General features: G+C 45.0%; 1 protein-coding gene across 2 annotated transcripts in view; it reads left to right on the forward strand.

The window, feature by feature from the left end:
- Positions 1-642: 642 nt before the first annotated feature.
- Positions 643-16,427, forward strand: part of STAT2 (signal transducer and activator of transcription 2) — a 482,775-nt gene continuing 466,990 nt past the window's right edge. For both annotated transcript variants that reach the window (XM_069230705.1, XM_069230706.1), the window contains exon 1: positions 643-777. The gene's annotated coding sequence lies outside the window, so the exon portion shown is untranslated. The remainder of the gene's footprint in view (positions 778-16,427) is intronic.

Below are 16,427 nucleotides of genomic sequence, written 5' to 3' on the forward strand. Positions count from 1 at the left end.
CGGGTTTTGGAGCTGTATCATACGAAGCCCCTTATTGTATTGTAATCGTATTTATATAGCGCTTACTACCCCTGACGAGGCGTCAACGCGCTTTTCGATGAGTAGCACGCTACTCCGGAACCCAACAAGAATTAGTGATGGATTAGTATCGTTAAATAATGAGTACAGTTTTAGTATTATTATGAGTTAATTTGAGCCGCGGATATGAGAGTTTGTTAGTTATAGAGGAGTGATGTAATGAACGTGGCTGTCATTCTTTTTGTGTTTTTTTCCTATTAAAATATCAATAAAAAATAGTTACACAAAAATGCCTCTTCAGTACCAAGGCTGGTAGGCCTAAATCTTTCTTTACTTTTAATCTATTCCTTGGGATTGCAATAAAAGAATAATCCGTTGTCGTTTAGCTAGACAGGGCCTATTGACTGTGTCAATGGAAGTCAGATTCAACCTAGCCAGCAAGTGTGACAGAGGTTGACGGCCATGGTCGGTGTCATGAATTTCTGTCCCCTTCTTTTGGGGTGACCAGGCGGACTTTTGGATCATCTTTGACTGAGCTTCTTGTTCCGTTCTGCAGCATCTTCGGAGGCGCGAGCCGCCGCCGAGAGCCACCCGTACTGTTTTACGTCACAAATGCGATTATTCGCTTGCGCTCCTGCTCTCTCAGCTGCTGAGTGCGTGAGCGTTCCGGAGGGTGACTTCCGCCTGGACTGTTTCCCCTCAGACTCCTCCCACATCGTCCACCTGGGACCTGGGCTGCCGCCTGGGGGAGCTACGTAGGTGAGTATGACCTGCTGGGGTAAGGGGCTAAGCCCGTATCTACATGCTTCTCCTCTGCGGGGTCTGGGTGGTTTACACGTGCACCCACCACTGCTGTCATGAGACGCTTGCTATATCGAAGGCCTCTCAGGCTACTGACTCGCAGCTGCAATAATAGCTTTCTGTCTCATGGAAGAGTCCGCCCGTGCAGACCACTCGGGTGCGTTTACACCACCTTTTGGAAACCACGCATTTGTATTGTAAATACGACCGGTCTGGCTATAGCGCAGTCTAGTTGTGCCCGAAGGCATGGTATGGGCAACAGTGCAAGGGATAGTTTTTTGACTGTGGGACTCTTTTATGGCCCGTGTTTGTTTTATACTGTTTGCTTCTCTGATATTAGTACAAAACAGTGCCTGTAGATAGCATACATGGAGTCCGTCTCTCATCCCTTGCAAAACACTTATACAGCTTATGTTTACACATGTAACTGTCCAGATTTGCAAACGTTCGCTCCTTTTGATTTTTAGCAATGTGATTCGCTAATGGGTGCCACTTTTAATTGATGCACAAACTTGTTTTCTGTTCCATTACGACCGTGATTGTAAGCAAGTGGTCATGCTTTGTCCTGCACAAATATTTTTAATACATTTTTTTTTTTTATACGGTGGTTTCGTTCCAAACTTATCAATTTTCTAGGTTTTTAAATAAAAGGTTGCCATTCATGTTAGTGCCGCTAGCGTGTCAGTTACTGTTTTTTTGTGTAGAATGGAAAACCCGAGATGGCTGCCGAAAAATCATTACACTCAATACTTTACAAGAAGTGTGGTGCATTGAATTTAGTAATTTTGTACAACATTGAAAGAACGACTGATGTTCTATGAGGAAACTGGATAGTTGGCATACAAATAAAAGGTTATAGTCGAAATATTATTTTATGACTCATTTAATGTCTCCAAGTCCGTAGTATTTAGTTGGGAAGAGGAGCTGCCAGAGTTACCAGAGCTGCCGACCTTGGAACTGGGAGCCAAGTGCGAGTCTCGCATGGGCTCTATATCCTGGGATTCTGGTCAAATCACTTAACCCCTTCGCTGCCAGGCCTTTTCCCCCTCCTGTGCCGAGCCTTTTTTTGGCTATTTGGAGCAGTTCGCGCTTAGGTCCTCATAACTTTTTGTTCACGTAAGCTACCCACGCCAAATTTGCGTCCTTTTTTTCCAACATCCTAGGGATTCTAGAGGTACCCAGACTTTGTGGGTTCCCCAGAAGGAGGCCAAGAAATTAGCCAAAAAACAGTGAAAATTTCGTTTTTTTAAAAAAAAATTGGAAAAATGGGCTGCAGAAGAAGGCTTGTGGTTTTTTCCCGGAAAAGGGCATCAACAAAGGGTTTGCGGTGATAAAATCACCAGCTTTCAGGAACAGGCAGACTTGAATCAGAAAACCCAATTTTTCAACATAATTTTGGCATTTTACTGGGACATACCCCATTTTTACGATTTTTTTGTGCTTTCAGCCTCCTTCCAGTCAGTGACAGAAATGGGCATGAAACCAACGCTGGATCCCAGAAACCGCAACATTTCTGAAAAGTAGACAAAATTCTGAATTCAGCAAGGGGTAATTTGTGTAGATCCTACAAGGGTTTCCTACAGAAAATAACAACTGAAAAAGAAAAATATTGAAATTGAGGTGAAAAAAACATCAATTTTTCTCTAAGTTTTACTCTGTAACTTTTTCCTGCAATGTCAGATTTTCGAAAGCAATATACCGTTACGTCTGCCGGACTCTTCTGGTTGCGGGGATATATAGGGCTTGTAGGTTCATCAAGAACTCTAGGTACCCAGAGCCAATAAATGACCTGCACCCTGCAGTGGGTTTTCATTCTATGCCGGGTATACAGCAAATCATTTGCTGAAATATAAAGAGTAAAAAATAGCTATCAAGAAAACCTTTGTATTTCCAAAATGGGCACAAGATAAGGTGTTGAGAAGCAGTGGTTATTTGCACATCTCTGAATCCCGGGGTGCCCATACTAGCATGTGAATTACAGGGCATTTCTCAAATAGACGTCTTTTTTACACACTGTCTTACATTTGGAAGGGAAAAATGTAGAGAAAGACAAGGGGCAATAAGACTTGTTTTGCTATTCTATGTTCCCCCAAGTCTCCCGATAAAAATGATACCTCACTTGTGTGGGTAGGCCTAGCGCCCGCAACAGGATATGCCCCAAAACACAACGTGGACACATCACAGAAAACAGACCTGTTTTTAGCAAAGTGACTACCTGTAGATTTTGGCCTCTAGCTCAGCCGCCACCTAGGGAAACCTACCAAACCTGTGCATTTCTGAAAACTAGAGACCTAGGGGAATCCAAGATGGGGTGACTTGTGTGGCTCGGACCAGGTTCTGTCACCCAGAATCCTTTGCAAACCTCAAAATTTGGCTAAAAAAACACATGTTCCTCACATTTCTGTGGCAGAAAGTTCTGGAATCTGAGGGGAGCCACAAATTTCCTTCCACCCAGCGTTCCCCCATGTCTCCCGATAAAAATGATACCTCACTTGTGTGGGTAGGCCTAGCGCCCGCGACCGGAAACGCCCCAAAGCGCAACGTGGACACAGCCACATTTTTGAAGGAAAACAGAGGTGTTTTTTGCAAAGTGCCTACCTGTAGATTTTTGCCTGTAGCTCAGCCGCCACCTAGGGAAACCTACCAAACCTGTGCATTTCTGAAAACTAGAGACCTAGGGGAATCCAAGATGGGGTGACTTGTGTGGCTCGGACCAGGTTCTGTTACCCAGAATCCTTTGCAAACCTCAAAATTTGGCTAAAAAAACACATGTTCCTCACATTTCTGTGGCAGAAAGTTCTGGAATCTGAGAGGAGCCACAAATTTCCTTCCACCCAGCGTTCCCCCACGTCTCCCGATAAAAATGATACCTCACTTGTGTGCGTAGGCCTAGCGCCTGCGACAGGAAACGCCCCAAAGCGCAACGTGGACACAGCCAAATTTTTGAAGGAAAACAGAGGTGTTTTTTGCAAAGTGCCTACCTGTAGATTTTGGCCTGTAGCTCAGCCGCCACCTAGGGAAACCTACCAAACCTGTGCATTTCTGAAAACTAGAGACCTAGGGGAATCCAAGATGGGGTGACTTGTGTGGCTCGGACCAGGTTCTGTTACCCAGAATCCTTTGCAAACCTCAAAAGTTGGCTAAAAAAACACATGTTCCTCACATTTCTGTGGCAGAAAGTTCTGGAATCTAAGAGGAGCCACAAATTTCCTTCCACCCAGCGTTCCCCCACGTCTCCCGATAAAAATGATACCTTACTTGTGTGGGTAGGCCTAGCGCCCGCGACAGGAAACGCCCCAAAGCGCAACGTGGACACAGCCAAATTTTTGAAGGAAAACAGAGGTGTTTTTTGCAAAGTGCCTACCTGTAGATTTTGGCCTGTAGCTCAGCCGCCACCTAGGGAAACCTACCAAACCTGTGCATTTCTGAAAACTAGAGACCTAGGGGAATCCAAGATGGGGTGACTTGTGTGGCTCGGACCAGGTTCTGTTACCCAGAATCCTTTGCAAACCTCACAATTTGGCTAAAAAAACACATGTTCCTCACATTTCCCCAGGGGGGGCAGAAATGGCCTAAAATAAATTTGCATCCCCAACCCCACCCCCCCACCAGGAGCGACCCTCGCCTACGGGGTCGCTCCCCCTGCCTGACATTGGTGCCAAAAAACAAATCCCCGGTGCCTAGTGGTTTCTGCCCCCTTGGGGGCAGATTGACCTCAAATCGACCAATCTGCCCCCAAGGGGGGCAGAAATGGTCTAAATACAGTTTGCCCCCCAGGGGAGCGACCCTTGCCTGATGGGTCGCTCCCCATCTCTAAAAAAACAAACATACAAAAAAAAAACACACACATTTTTTTTGCCCTGGCGCCTAGAGGTTTCTGCCCCCCCTGGTGGCAGATCGGCCTAATAATAGGCCGATCTGCCCCCATGGGTGTCAGAAATGGCCTAAAATAAATTTGCATCCCCAACCCCCACCCCCCCACCAGGAGCGACCCTCGCCTACGGGGTCGCTCCCCCTGCGTGACATTGGCGCCAAAAAACAAATCCCCGGTGCCTAGTGGGTTCTTCCCCCTTGGGGCAGATTGACCTAAAATCGACCAATCTGCCCCCAAGGGGGGCAGAAATGGTCTAAACACAGCTTGTCCCCCAGGGGAGCGACCCTTGTCTGATGGGTCGCTCCCCATCTCTAAAAAAAACAAACATACAAAAAAAAAAACACACACAAAAAATTTGCCCTGGCGCCTAGAGGTTTCTGCCCCCCCCTGGTGGCAGATCGGCCTAATAATAGGCCGATCTGCCCCCAGGGGGGCAGAAATGGCCTAAAATAAATTTGCATCCCCAACCCCCACCCCCCCACCAGGAGCGACCCTCGCCTACGGGGTCGCTCCCCCTGCGTGACATTGGCGCCAAAAAACAAATCCCGGGTGCCTAGTGGTTTCTGCCCCCTTGGGGGCAGATTGACCTAAAATCGACCAATCTGCCCCCAAGGGGGGCAGAAATGCTCTAAGTACAGTTTGCCCCCTAGGGGAGCGACCCTTGTCTGATGGGTCGCTCCCCATCTCTAAAAAAACAAACATACAAAAAAAAACACACCAAAAAAATTTGCCCTGGCGCCTAGAGGTTTCTGCCCCCCCCTGGTGGCAGATCGGCCTAATAATAGGCCGATCTGCCCCCAGAGGGGGCAGAAATGGTCTAAATACGGTTTGCCTCCCAGGGGAGCGACCCTTGCCTGATGGGTCGCTCCCCATCTCTAAAAAAACAAACATACAAACAAAAAAAACACCCAAAAAAAATTTGCCCTGGCACCTAGAGGTTTCTGCCCCCAGGGGGGGCAGAAATGGCCTAAAATAAATTTGCATCCCCAACCCCCACCCCCCCCACCCCCCCCACCAGGAGCGACCCTCGCCTACGGGGTCGCTCCCCCTGCGTGACATTGGCGCCAAAAAACAAATCCCCGGTGCCTAGTGGTTTCTACCCCCTTGGGGCAGATTGACCTAAAATCGACCAAGGGCAGAAATGGTCTAAACACAGTTTGCCCCCCAGGGGAGCGACCCTTGTCTGATGGGTCGCTCCCCATCTCTAAAAAAACAAAACAAAAAAACAAAAAAACACAATGTTTTTTTTTTTTGCCCTGGCGCCTACAGGTTTCTGCCCCCCCTGGGGGCAGATCGGCCTAATAATAGGCGGATCTGCCCCCGGGGGGGCAGAAATGGGCTAAAATAAATTTGCCCCCGAACCCCCATCCCCCCCTCCCCCCCCCCCGGGAGCGACCCTTGCCTACGGGGTCGCTCCCCCTGCGTGACATTGGCGCCAAAAAACAAATCCCCGGTGCCTAGTGGTTTCTGCCCCCTTGGGGCAGATTGACCTAAAATGGACCAATCTGCCCCCAAGGGGGGCAGAAATGGTCTAAATACAATTTGCCCCCCAGGGTAGCGACCCTTGCCTGATTGGTCGCTCCCCATCTCTAAAAAAAAAAAAAAAAAAAAAAAAAACACACAAAAAAAATTTGCCCTGGCGCCTAGAGGTTTCTGCCCCCCCAGGGGGTAGATCGGCCTTATACCAATAGGCCGATCTGCCCCCAGGGGGGGCAGAGATGGCCTAAAATAAAAAAACTCCCTGGCGTCTAATGGTTTCTGCCCCCTTGGGGGCAGATTGGCCTCATCAAAATAGGCCAATCTGCCCCCAAGGGGGGCAGAAATGGCCTAAATATAATTTGCCCCCTAGGGGAGCGACCCTTGCCTAAGGGGTTGCTCCCCACCTAAAAAAAAAAGAAAACATAACAAAAAGAAATGATCCCTGGTGCCTAGAAGTTTCTGCCCCCCCTGGGGGCAGAAAAGGCCTTCTCAAAAAAATTCCCCCCCTGGGAGCGACCCTTGCCCAAGGGGTCGCTCCCGTTGCGTGAAATTCGCGGAAAAAAAAACTCCCTGGTGTCTAATGGTTTCTGCCCCCCTTGGGGGCAGATTGGCCTCATCAAAATAGGCCAATCTGCCCCCAAGGGGGGCAGAAATGGCCTAAATATATATTGCCCCCTAGGGGAGAGACCCTTGCCTAAGGGGTCGCTCCCCACCTAAAAAAAAAGAAAACATCACAAAAAAAAAAGAAAAAAAAAGCTCCCTGGTGCCTAGAGGTTTCTGCCCCCCCTGGGGGGCAGAAAAGGCCTTCCTAAAAAAATGCCCCCCCTGGGAGCGACCCTTGCCCAAGGGGTCGCTCCCATTTGACATTTTCATTAAAAAAATTTTAAAAATCCCTGGTGTCTAGTGGGGTTTCAAAAGCCGGATTGCAAGCAATCCGGCTTTTGAAACCCTGTGAGAGACTTCAAAGGGAAGGAAATACATTTCCTTCCCTTTGAAGCCTCTCGGGGCCTCCGCCATGGGATTGAAAGAGAAATGCAAAAGCAGCTTCCAGCGCGATGGGGGAGACCCTGTGACTAATCAGCGCGCGCTGACGTCACAGGGGGGGTTGGGGGGGCCGGGGGTGGGAGGGGAAGGGCTTCCCCTTCCATCCCTGACTTTGGGGGGGTGGGGGGAAGCACACAGAGGGAGCGAGAGTGCTCCCTCTGGGCTGTGTGCCGAGGACGTTGTGGTTACGTCCTCGGCACAGCAGCACTGTGCCGAAGGACGTAACCACTACGTCCTCGGCACAGAAGGGGTTAATCTCCATTGCCACAAAAATCCCCCCCCGCACCCCCCCCCCCCCCCCCAAAAAAAAAAATCTGACTTTGAGAAAAGTAACTGGTGCTCCAATATCGTCCTGCTGAGTTTGCGTTATATAAAACTGCAAAAAAAGTAATGCCAAAAAACTTCGTCTGATTGGACTTTGGTTCGGGGAATAAGCTTGCTCTGTCTACCTCGTCGGGCCAATTTTTGGTAATTAATTTAAACTGCCAATTTTAAGGATTTAAACGAGTTCCTTGATGACTTTGTACATGGCCTTAAACGTGAATTACAGTCACAGATACAGTACTATGCTATCCAGACACAGGGCTTGGAAACTCTACTCGACCACTCGCTATGATGAGTTTTATTTTATGAGTTCGAGCTATTTTTAGATCCTACTCGCCCCTTCTGGCAAGTGGACAAAGAACAGGTGTACTGTTCAGTCAGAAACTGAATTAGCAATTAAGATGCCTTTAAATCTTAATATTGTCACATTTGCTTGGTGTTCAGAGACAGAGGTCAAAAATCAGTTTGTCTTTTTCTTGCAGTAGAAATACTTTTCCTTGTGAATGCAGAGTTCCAGAATTTCGTAAGGTGTACTGTCTGACCTATGTGAAATGAAAGGCTTTTTGTATCAGGATTTTCCTAACACACAACATTTATATAACTAAGTAAACGTTACAAACATTTCAAAATATATTTCAGTAGCTGTGAAAGACCATTTTTTGTACTTATGTGTGATGAAAAAAAAATTTGAATAGGATGAAAAAAAGTTGAAACACTTTGGACCTCATTTTGACCTCAGCGGTCTTTCTTAAAAACCGCCGAGGTACCACCGTGCAGAAGACCACCAGTGCAGGCGGTTTTCAGCGCAGCGTATTATGACTGCTGGCAGCCCTCCGTCCTTTTTCGGACGGAGAGCCGCCAGCAGCCATACTGGCGGAGCAGGGAAGTGGAGGCTGCTCCACCACCACGTCATCAGAATACCGCCCACAGAATCATGTCCCATGATTCGTTGTGGCAGTGTTCTGGTGACAGAGTGCTGGCGGCAGAGCAGCCCCCATGGATCCCGTTCCCTCCCAGAGGATCACCAGACCAGGTAAGGTGATCGTCCGTTAGGAAAGGGGGGTGGGGGGGTGTTGTGTGCATGCATGGGGGTGTGAGTGTGTAGAGGGGGTGTGTGAGTGCGTGTATGCATGTAGGGGGTGTTTGAAAATGTGTGCGTGTCTGTATGTGTGTGTGTGTTTGTCTATGTATATGTGCATGTATGACTGTGTCTGTTGGAATGTTTGTTAGTATGTGTGCGGGTATGTGTAGTGGTAGTGTCTGTGCGCGTGTAGGGGGGAGTGTGTGTCGATGTTGGGGGGTATAGGGGGGAGGGTCCTGCCACCTTTGGGGGCTGGTAGGGTGGTGTGGGGTGAGGACTCGGTGGTGGGGGAGACCCCTATCTGATAGTGCCTACCGCCACGGATTTCGTGGCGGTGCAAAACCCCACAAAATCCATGGCGGTATGCAGGGTCGTGATACCGCTGGCGGTGTTGTGACAGCTGCTGGTCTGGAGACCGAAGTCTCCAGCCCAGCGGTCGTTCCCACCCTGGCGGTCGGAATGGAGAAGTGGCGGTTTAGCATGGAAGTCACCGCCATGCTTGTAATGCCATTTCTTTTCTGCCGGCCTGTTGGCGGTATTACCGTCATTTCTCCACCGACCGCCCGGGTTGTAATGAGGGCCTTTATTTGGTGATGTGCAAATGCTAAATGTTTTCTGAAACCCAATTTTCACAGATTATTGTTAATACACTATGTAGTTTTATCAGTAAAGCTGCAAGATAGTGGGAAGGTTTATGGACATTTCTTGGAAATTTACTGTCTGTAAATCACAGTGCACTACCACATCGTGCTTTAGTTATATATTTATTAAAAGTGAGTGTTTGAATATAAACCGAGAAACACTCCTGCCCTGATGGCAAAGCTGTTAGTAAATAAAGAAGCAAATTATGCATGGATCATGTGTACCCTATATGTGGGCTAGTTTTATGACACATGGAGCAAATGTTTAGTGTAATAAATCAAACAAAAGATGATTTTTTTCTTTACAGCAGAAATGCTAAACTCGCGTATTTGAAGGTGCACTCGTATGTGAAAATGAAGAAAAAGATGACTGTAAAATACAATATTTGCCTAGAATCTTTCAATTTGAGACCCGTTTCCAGGTCAAGTACATTAGTTAGTTCGAGTAGATTATTCAGCCTACACGACCTGCAGGTCTAGTACAATTTTTATGATTTTTCGAAGCGTGCAGACACAGAACTACAATCACCGACATAGTATGCCACTTAACAAGCAGAAGGGTGCCATTGAAGGAGTGTGTGCATCCAAACCTATCACACAACAGGACACCTTTAGAAAAACACACATGCCAGGCCCATTGACTTTGACAATGTCAGCATTAATGAATTTATTTAATTTTAGACAAATGCGTGTTAGCAATGATGTTATGAATAACTGTAATTGATTATGTTTCAATTCTGAGTATTGAGATTGTGAAAAACTCTCAATGTCATATTGGGAATTAAACATACGAAGATCCTTGAAAGAGTTTTGTTGTGCCGAGTGCTTCAGTCACTCCCAGGGGCGTGAACTTCCAATGTTTTGCCCTAACAACATATTGTTTGGTGTTAAGAACAAGTTTGCATGTTTATTGTAGAATCAAACTCCCACCACACCTGTCAGAACCTAAAGAGATCAGCTGTGGAGTACCCTACGGATCCTTGTTGAGTCCCACACTGTTCAATGTCTACATGGCCTGCTCACCCCAGTCATCAGAAAATACGGATTGAACATCGTTCCCTACGCCAATGACACCCAGATGATTTTCTCCCTGACTGAAAACCCCACAGCCCAGAAGAACTTCCAAGACAGATGGAAACATTCGCTGCCTGGATGAAAGAGAGCTCCCCATACCCCTGCAGTCTCTCTCTGCGTTAGTCAATTACCCAATTTTTAGGTTGAGTGTGCAAGTGCTCTGACCTGTTGTAATCTATCTGTGGGCTTTTAACCACGCCCATCACTATCACTCATTTGTGGGCTTGCCATTCAAAAATCCTTTGTAATGATTGGTAAATGCTTTGTTTGTCCCTCCTTGGGGCGGTTTGTTTACCTCCTTGGACATAGTTCCTGTTACATGGATAATTGCACGATTTCCAATGCGTTTGACTGCAAGCAAAGTTCTTTTTCCTTTTTTGTCTCTCCTTCAAGCTCATGCTCAAGGCGGCCATGGCACTTCGAATCGGCTCGCTTATGTCAACTGTTTTACTTTTCATTTTCAATTTAAGTGGCAAAGAAAAGTCCAATTAGGAATTTACAATGTTAACAGCTTTAAGTCGAGCAAGCGCGAGACCCATTGCGTAGCAAATGCTTGTTCTTCGTATTTCTTCATTCTGAAATCCCCCCCCCCATTTGCATTTTTCCCACTTCACCTCTTTCTTCATCAATGTTTATTTGACTCTCTTTTTGTACATGTATTACCTTTTAATCTTCTCTTCTTCTCAATCATCTGTGTCATTTACGGACACTAAGCAGCCATAAATCCCTTTGGCACTGTCAGTATTCCAGCTGCCATGTATCTCCTGAAACGTTTTCCTGTAGAATTGTGATTATTGTTGGTACTGCTCTCTGTGCGCTTTCCAAAGCGAGACCAATGATTGGATGAGCATAATTTTATTTTGTGTTTTCTAATAATTAGAAGGCAAGTTGGAAGCTATTCACTGATTGCAGCGCCTTAAGAGGATTTGCCATTGTTTCTCCTCTAAAACACCTCCATGTCTATTAGCAAGTTTCAAAATAAAAAAACAAGCAGTGTCAAACTTGTCGGACTGGTTTTAATGTCGTTACACATGCAACATTAACACATATGGGCAAGACACATGGATGGGAGCAAGCAGGAGTGTACAGAGGGGGCTAAAATTGTGGAGTGGTCGCTTATGCAGTTCAATGGTAGAACTTGAGTGAATACAAAAGGATACAGTCAAACACCCAAAGACATTAGATGAGAGATGAATACTCTGCCGGGCTGAGCAGGATGTGACTGACAAAGTATCAACCCAGTGGCTGAAAGAGGTTGCGTGAGGAAAAATAATGGTTGAAAAAGGTAGGGCCAAATCCCACTGTGTGTTAGTCATTTTTGATGGCTACTCCTAACGGCACATTCCTCACCTCGTAAATTTCCCCAGGCACTAGACTAGATCATGATCATTTTCACAATAGCTGCTGCAAGTTTGCAGTTGGTGACAAATATATGACCACAGATCTATGGACTAGATTTAATAACCTAGTGGTTAAACATATGTTTAACAAATGCATGGCTGATTTGTGAAGGCTGAGGAACAAGCACATTTCATTGTTCAAAATATCTCTGTCATAATTCATGCATATAACATCCAAACTGATGCATGCTTTCATTCAAAGACAATTACACACTACAAATGCACTTTAATCCCTTATGTAGACATCATAAAGGCACTTGTGCATGAGAAGTAACCGGAAGGAGTACTTGGCCTAGAAGCAACTCAGTGACGAAGACAACAAAGTGAAGCAAAACAACGTGCAGATGTGCTAGCCAATCTGAAGCATGTAAATCGTAGGGACATTAGACTAAGCTATTTGGAAGTTAGGGTAAGCAAGGGGCTGGTTCTAAGCCCCTTTTAAAGTCATTTTTAAATTCTTAATGATAGATTTCGCTAGCAGCGCGCATGCAGGCAAAATCTAAGAAAGGACATTTGAAAAAGAAAACATTTGATTCCAGTGTTTTCGTTGCTCGTGCTCTGTCTCATTATTGTTGCTTTCGGGTTCAATGCTTTGTTTCTAAATCAGGTTTGGCGGAGATTTCCTGACCTCTCTGATAGATATGCTCTCTGATGGGACTCTGTTTCAAGGGGTGAAATTTAATAAAATCTCTACTTGTACATGAGACAGGTTGCTTCATAAATCTACTTGTCCTGTAACAAAATCCACTTGTCCTGTTAGTGCCATGTTTTGCAGAGACAAGTTATGTTAGCAATCTCATTATATGAGGGCTCTGATAATAGCCTCTCTGATTATTCCAGGACTCATACTATAGTAGGGTTTGAATACTCGCAAATCTCATATTTTGCCACCTTTCCACAGATGTACATACTGAGGCTGTAAATCTACGAACTTGCATGTTGAACTTGCATGTTTTAGGGGGTTTCGCCAGCTCTTCTATAATTGTTTTCCAAATTGAGAATTCTTGGAATGTATTCCTGACAGCTGGGGGAAAAAAGTAATTGGAGGGAAAGTGAACTTGTAAATGCTCAACAGATTTTCACCTGAGCAAATCTGGGCATACATATTTGCTTAACACGTAGTTCTCAATTATTTTCTAGGTAATAGTCGCAAATCTGCACTTTTGTGACTTCCTTTAAGAATTGGACCCCTAATTAGGTCTGGTGTTAACCATGGCCTTTTGTTTTTATTACGATTCTGTCTCTCTCTCACTCTGTCTTAAGGCTGGCTTCACTATGAGTGACATTATTGTGCTCTTTCACAAGGAGCATATTGTTTAATGCCAGGAACTACTGTGGCAATGAGTACTTTTTGAGATCAAAAATATTTTTGCTTTTGCCAAGTTTGGTATAATAGTGAGGACCCAGCAGCTCGCACAACAAAAAGTTTTACAAAAATCATGTCAAACCAAGATAAGCTTTGACCAAACCAAAAGGCTGATGACCAATGTCAAACCTACTGACTTTGACAGTACTTGTTTATTTAATGTTTTCCATAACCTTGTTGAAACTGGTTACATTGATTTTTCCATTATGGGTATATTTTTTTAGAAATACTGGCGTATATCAACACATTTGACTAAATGATGCTACAAAGAAATGGTATCTACAGTTTCACAGAAGCTTAGCAAAACTTTTTTTTTTCCCATTGCATTTTTAATGAACATTTTGATTTTGAAATCAAAGAATCCTAAATATGGCTTTCAAGCTTCTGCAGATATTTGCATATAATCAGAGAGCATTATACACAGCCTCATTGTTCAACGTTGCAAATGTGTGTACACATTTGTGTACTGGAATTACTATCAGTATTGCTGTCTGAGCTTACAACATTTCCTTAGCACGTGCTCACTCTAGTAATAAAGGCTTTGCATTAATGAGCCATAAATAAAAGTTTGAACAGCATTAACACATGGGCACATATATTACCTTTTCTGTAGGCAATGCCCTTCTCTGATCCATAATGTGGTACGATAAACTGGCAGCCAAATGGTTTGTGCTGCAGTGGGTTGGGCCTACTTGTCCCAAGGACAAAATAAATATGAAAACTTATTGACTTTGACCACAAACAATATGTCCTGGGCATTGCGATATAGGAATTACACACCCCTGATGTTTGCTAAAAAAGCAGATGCCCCTTTCAAATGTTTTATTGACCGGAGACCTATGGCTTGTTCACTGAGATTACTCTCCAGTGCTTGCTGATTCCATCAGTAGAATCTGAGGGTTAGAGTATACCAAGAGGCAGTCCTCTCATACTATCCAGCAACCAATTCAGTCTCTTTCTGGTGGCAGGGCTGAAGGTGGAAAATGAGGTGGCTATCAGCAGTTCCAGTCCAGCTTCTCCTCTGCCTCCTTCTTCCGGCACCATTTCCAAACTTTGTTAGCTTCCCTTCCAACAACTAGTTGGAGCCAGATTCTGGAGTTCCAAATTTCAACCCCCCCCCCCAACCTCTCCATCCCCCCCAACTAGCGTTCTGTTAGGATGGACCTGTGGGTTCTTCAAATTGTTCACTAAGATTATGTCCATCTCTTTCTGGATGTCTGTAATGCTGTCTGTATTTAACCACTGGCTTAATCTTGACCACTGTCTCCATTTAGTGCTTAGCTTTAAACACCATCACATTGGTGGCGCAGGTATTTTTCCACGCACAGCTTGTTAACGTGTTTTTCGCTCTTTTCTCACAGCGATGGGAACATAACATGGAGGAGTAGTAGAAATAAGGATGTTCCAGGCTGAGAATGTTATGGTAGAGCAGGGTACAGCCCCGTCTTGGAAGTACACTTTGGGATCTGGCCAGCCTCTAGAGTGTTCTTTCAACACTGACCTACTATGGCTAGCATTTGAACAACAACTTACTCGATGTGAGTGGGGTTTCTAGAACCTTTCTCTTACGTTTTTTTAAAGTATATACAGTGGGGAAGCTTGGCAAATGGAGGCAGAAGGACCTCCTCTGGCAAGGGATGCCTAGCCCAGAAAATAAATCTCATTACGGTTTAGTCTCCCTTCTGTTTCAGTTGTCCAGGATTCCACAACCTGAAGTTGGCAGTGAAAGGGATGAAGATGGTGTCAAGCCCCCATGGTGATGCATTTTTAATTTTTTAATTCTTATTTTTTGCTTTGCGGTGTGCATGAATGAATGCGTAATCACTATATACATATATATTGCAACAAACAGTCCACTCAAGGCGTGGTCTTTCAGTTGGTGCCCACGTCAGGGAAAGACCATTTCCCTGTATTTTACATCCACACAAGTTTGACATAAAGTCAAAAACGTGGCACACACAGGATTCTTTGAATTACTCCTTTTAATCTGCAACTGATTACCCCAACATCAACGCGTTTCAACCAACATGTCCTTTCTTGTTGGATGAAACGTGTTGGTGTTGGGGTAATCAGTTGCAGATTAAAAGGAGTAATTAAAAAAATCCTGTGAGTGTCGCGTTTTTGACTTTGTGTCAAACTTGTGTGGACATATATTTATTCATTGTTGAAGTATTGCATTTTCTGTGATTCTACTGCTGTGATTATTTTTACAATTGCACGGGTGTTGCTACATTTTAAATAAAAGCTCACGTTATTCTTTTTGTTCATAAAACTTGGGAAGCGCCTTAATTACTCAGTCTGAGTTCTGCATCCTTTGCATTCCTTGCATTTTGTTTCCTCTTAGTCTGAAACACAGCAGAACAGTGCCCCCTCACATTGCTTCAGTTTGTGCAGTCACATCACTAGATCATGCTGCTATTTTGCTGTTATCTCCAAAGAGGAGATTATGTTCCTCACCAAGAGGGTGATCATGTCTCAGCCACAGATCCTTTGGGTCCAGAAATAGTAAGACAGGACCAAGTGCAGCTGGTCTTCATGGCCCCAAATTGGACTTTGAGAGTCTTGTATTCTGAAGTGCTAAGTCAGAGCATCTGCCCTTAACTTTGACTTACTCTTGGGCCTCTCAGGTGTTCCAGAAGCAGAGCAGGTTGCTCCATATGATCCTTCGCAATCTACACCTCTGTTTCTGGAGGATGAGCAGAACCAAGTTTGTGGTATTAATATTCTGTCATAAGTAGTGGATGTTGTTGTGACTGCCCACTGCCCTTCTACCATCTCCATTTGATCACACAGTTGGTTTACGTTTTTCTCCATGCAGGAGTAGAAGCAAGTTAGGCCATTGTGAGCAAAACATTCTGATCTTTTCCTATTTGTTTTGTGTTCTTGCTGGGAAGGCTTTGCTCTGTGTAGAGTTATCAGCCTTATTGGCCTTATCTCATTCACCTGATCAACTTTAATTGTTCAGGTCACAAGTTGAAATGTTTGTTTTTTAAAGGCCTCTCAATATGTTTCCGAAAGTCCCTCTTTCTCTTGCCTCCGTGGGGTCTTAATTTGATTCTGAGTTTTCTCATTTTTGCCCTCTTTGATCCTCTTCATAGTTGTACTCTGCATTTTTATACTTTGAGGACTCCGTTCCTCATTGCGTTTAATTCTGCATCACATCTTGGAGTTGCCAGCAGTATCAGTCTAGCCTCCATATACTACTTCTTTTAGGTGGAGCCTAAGCAGCACCCATGCTCTGTCTCTCGACATGCTGTATTCTCCTCTCTGGGTTTTTACCACTGCCACCGCGTTTCATTTGTTCCTTCCTGTAGCCTTCTAAATT

This window comes from Pleurodeles waltl, chromosome 4_2 (genome assembly GCF_031143425.1).
Source record: "Pleurodeles waltl isolate 20211129_DDA chromosome 4_2, aPleWal1.hap1.20221129, whole genome shotgun sequence".
Lineage (NCBI taxonomy): Eukaryota > Metazoa > Chordata > Amphibia > Caudata > Salamandridae > Pleurodeles > Pleurodeles waltl.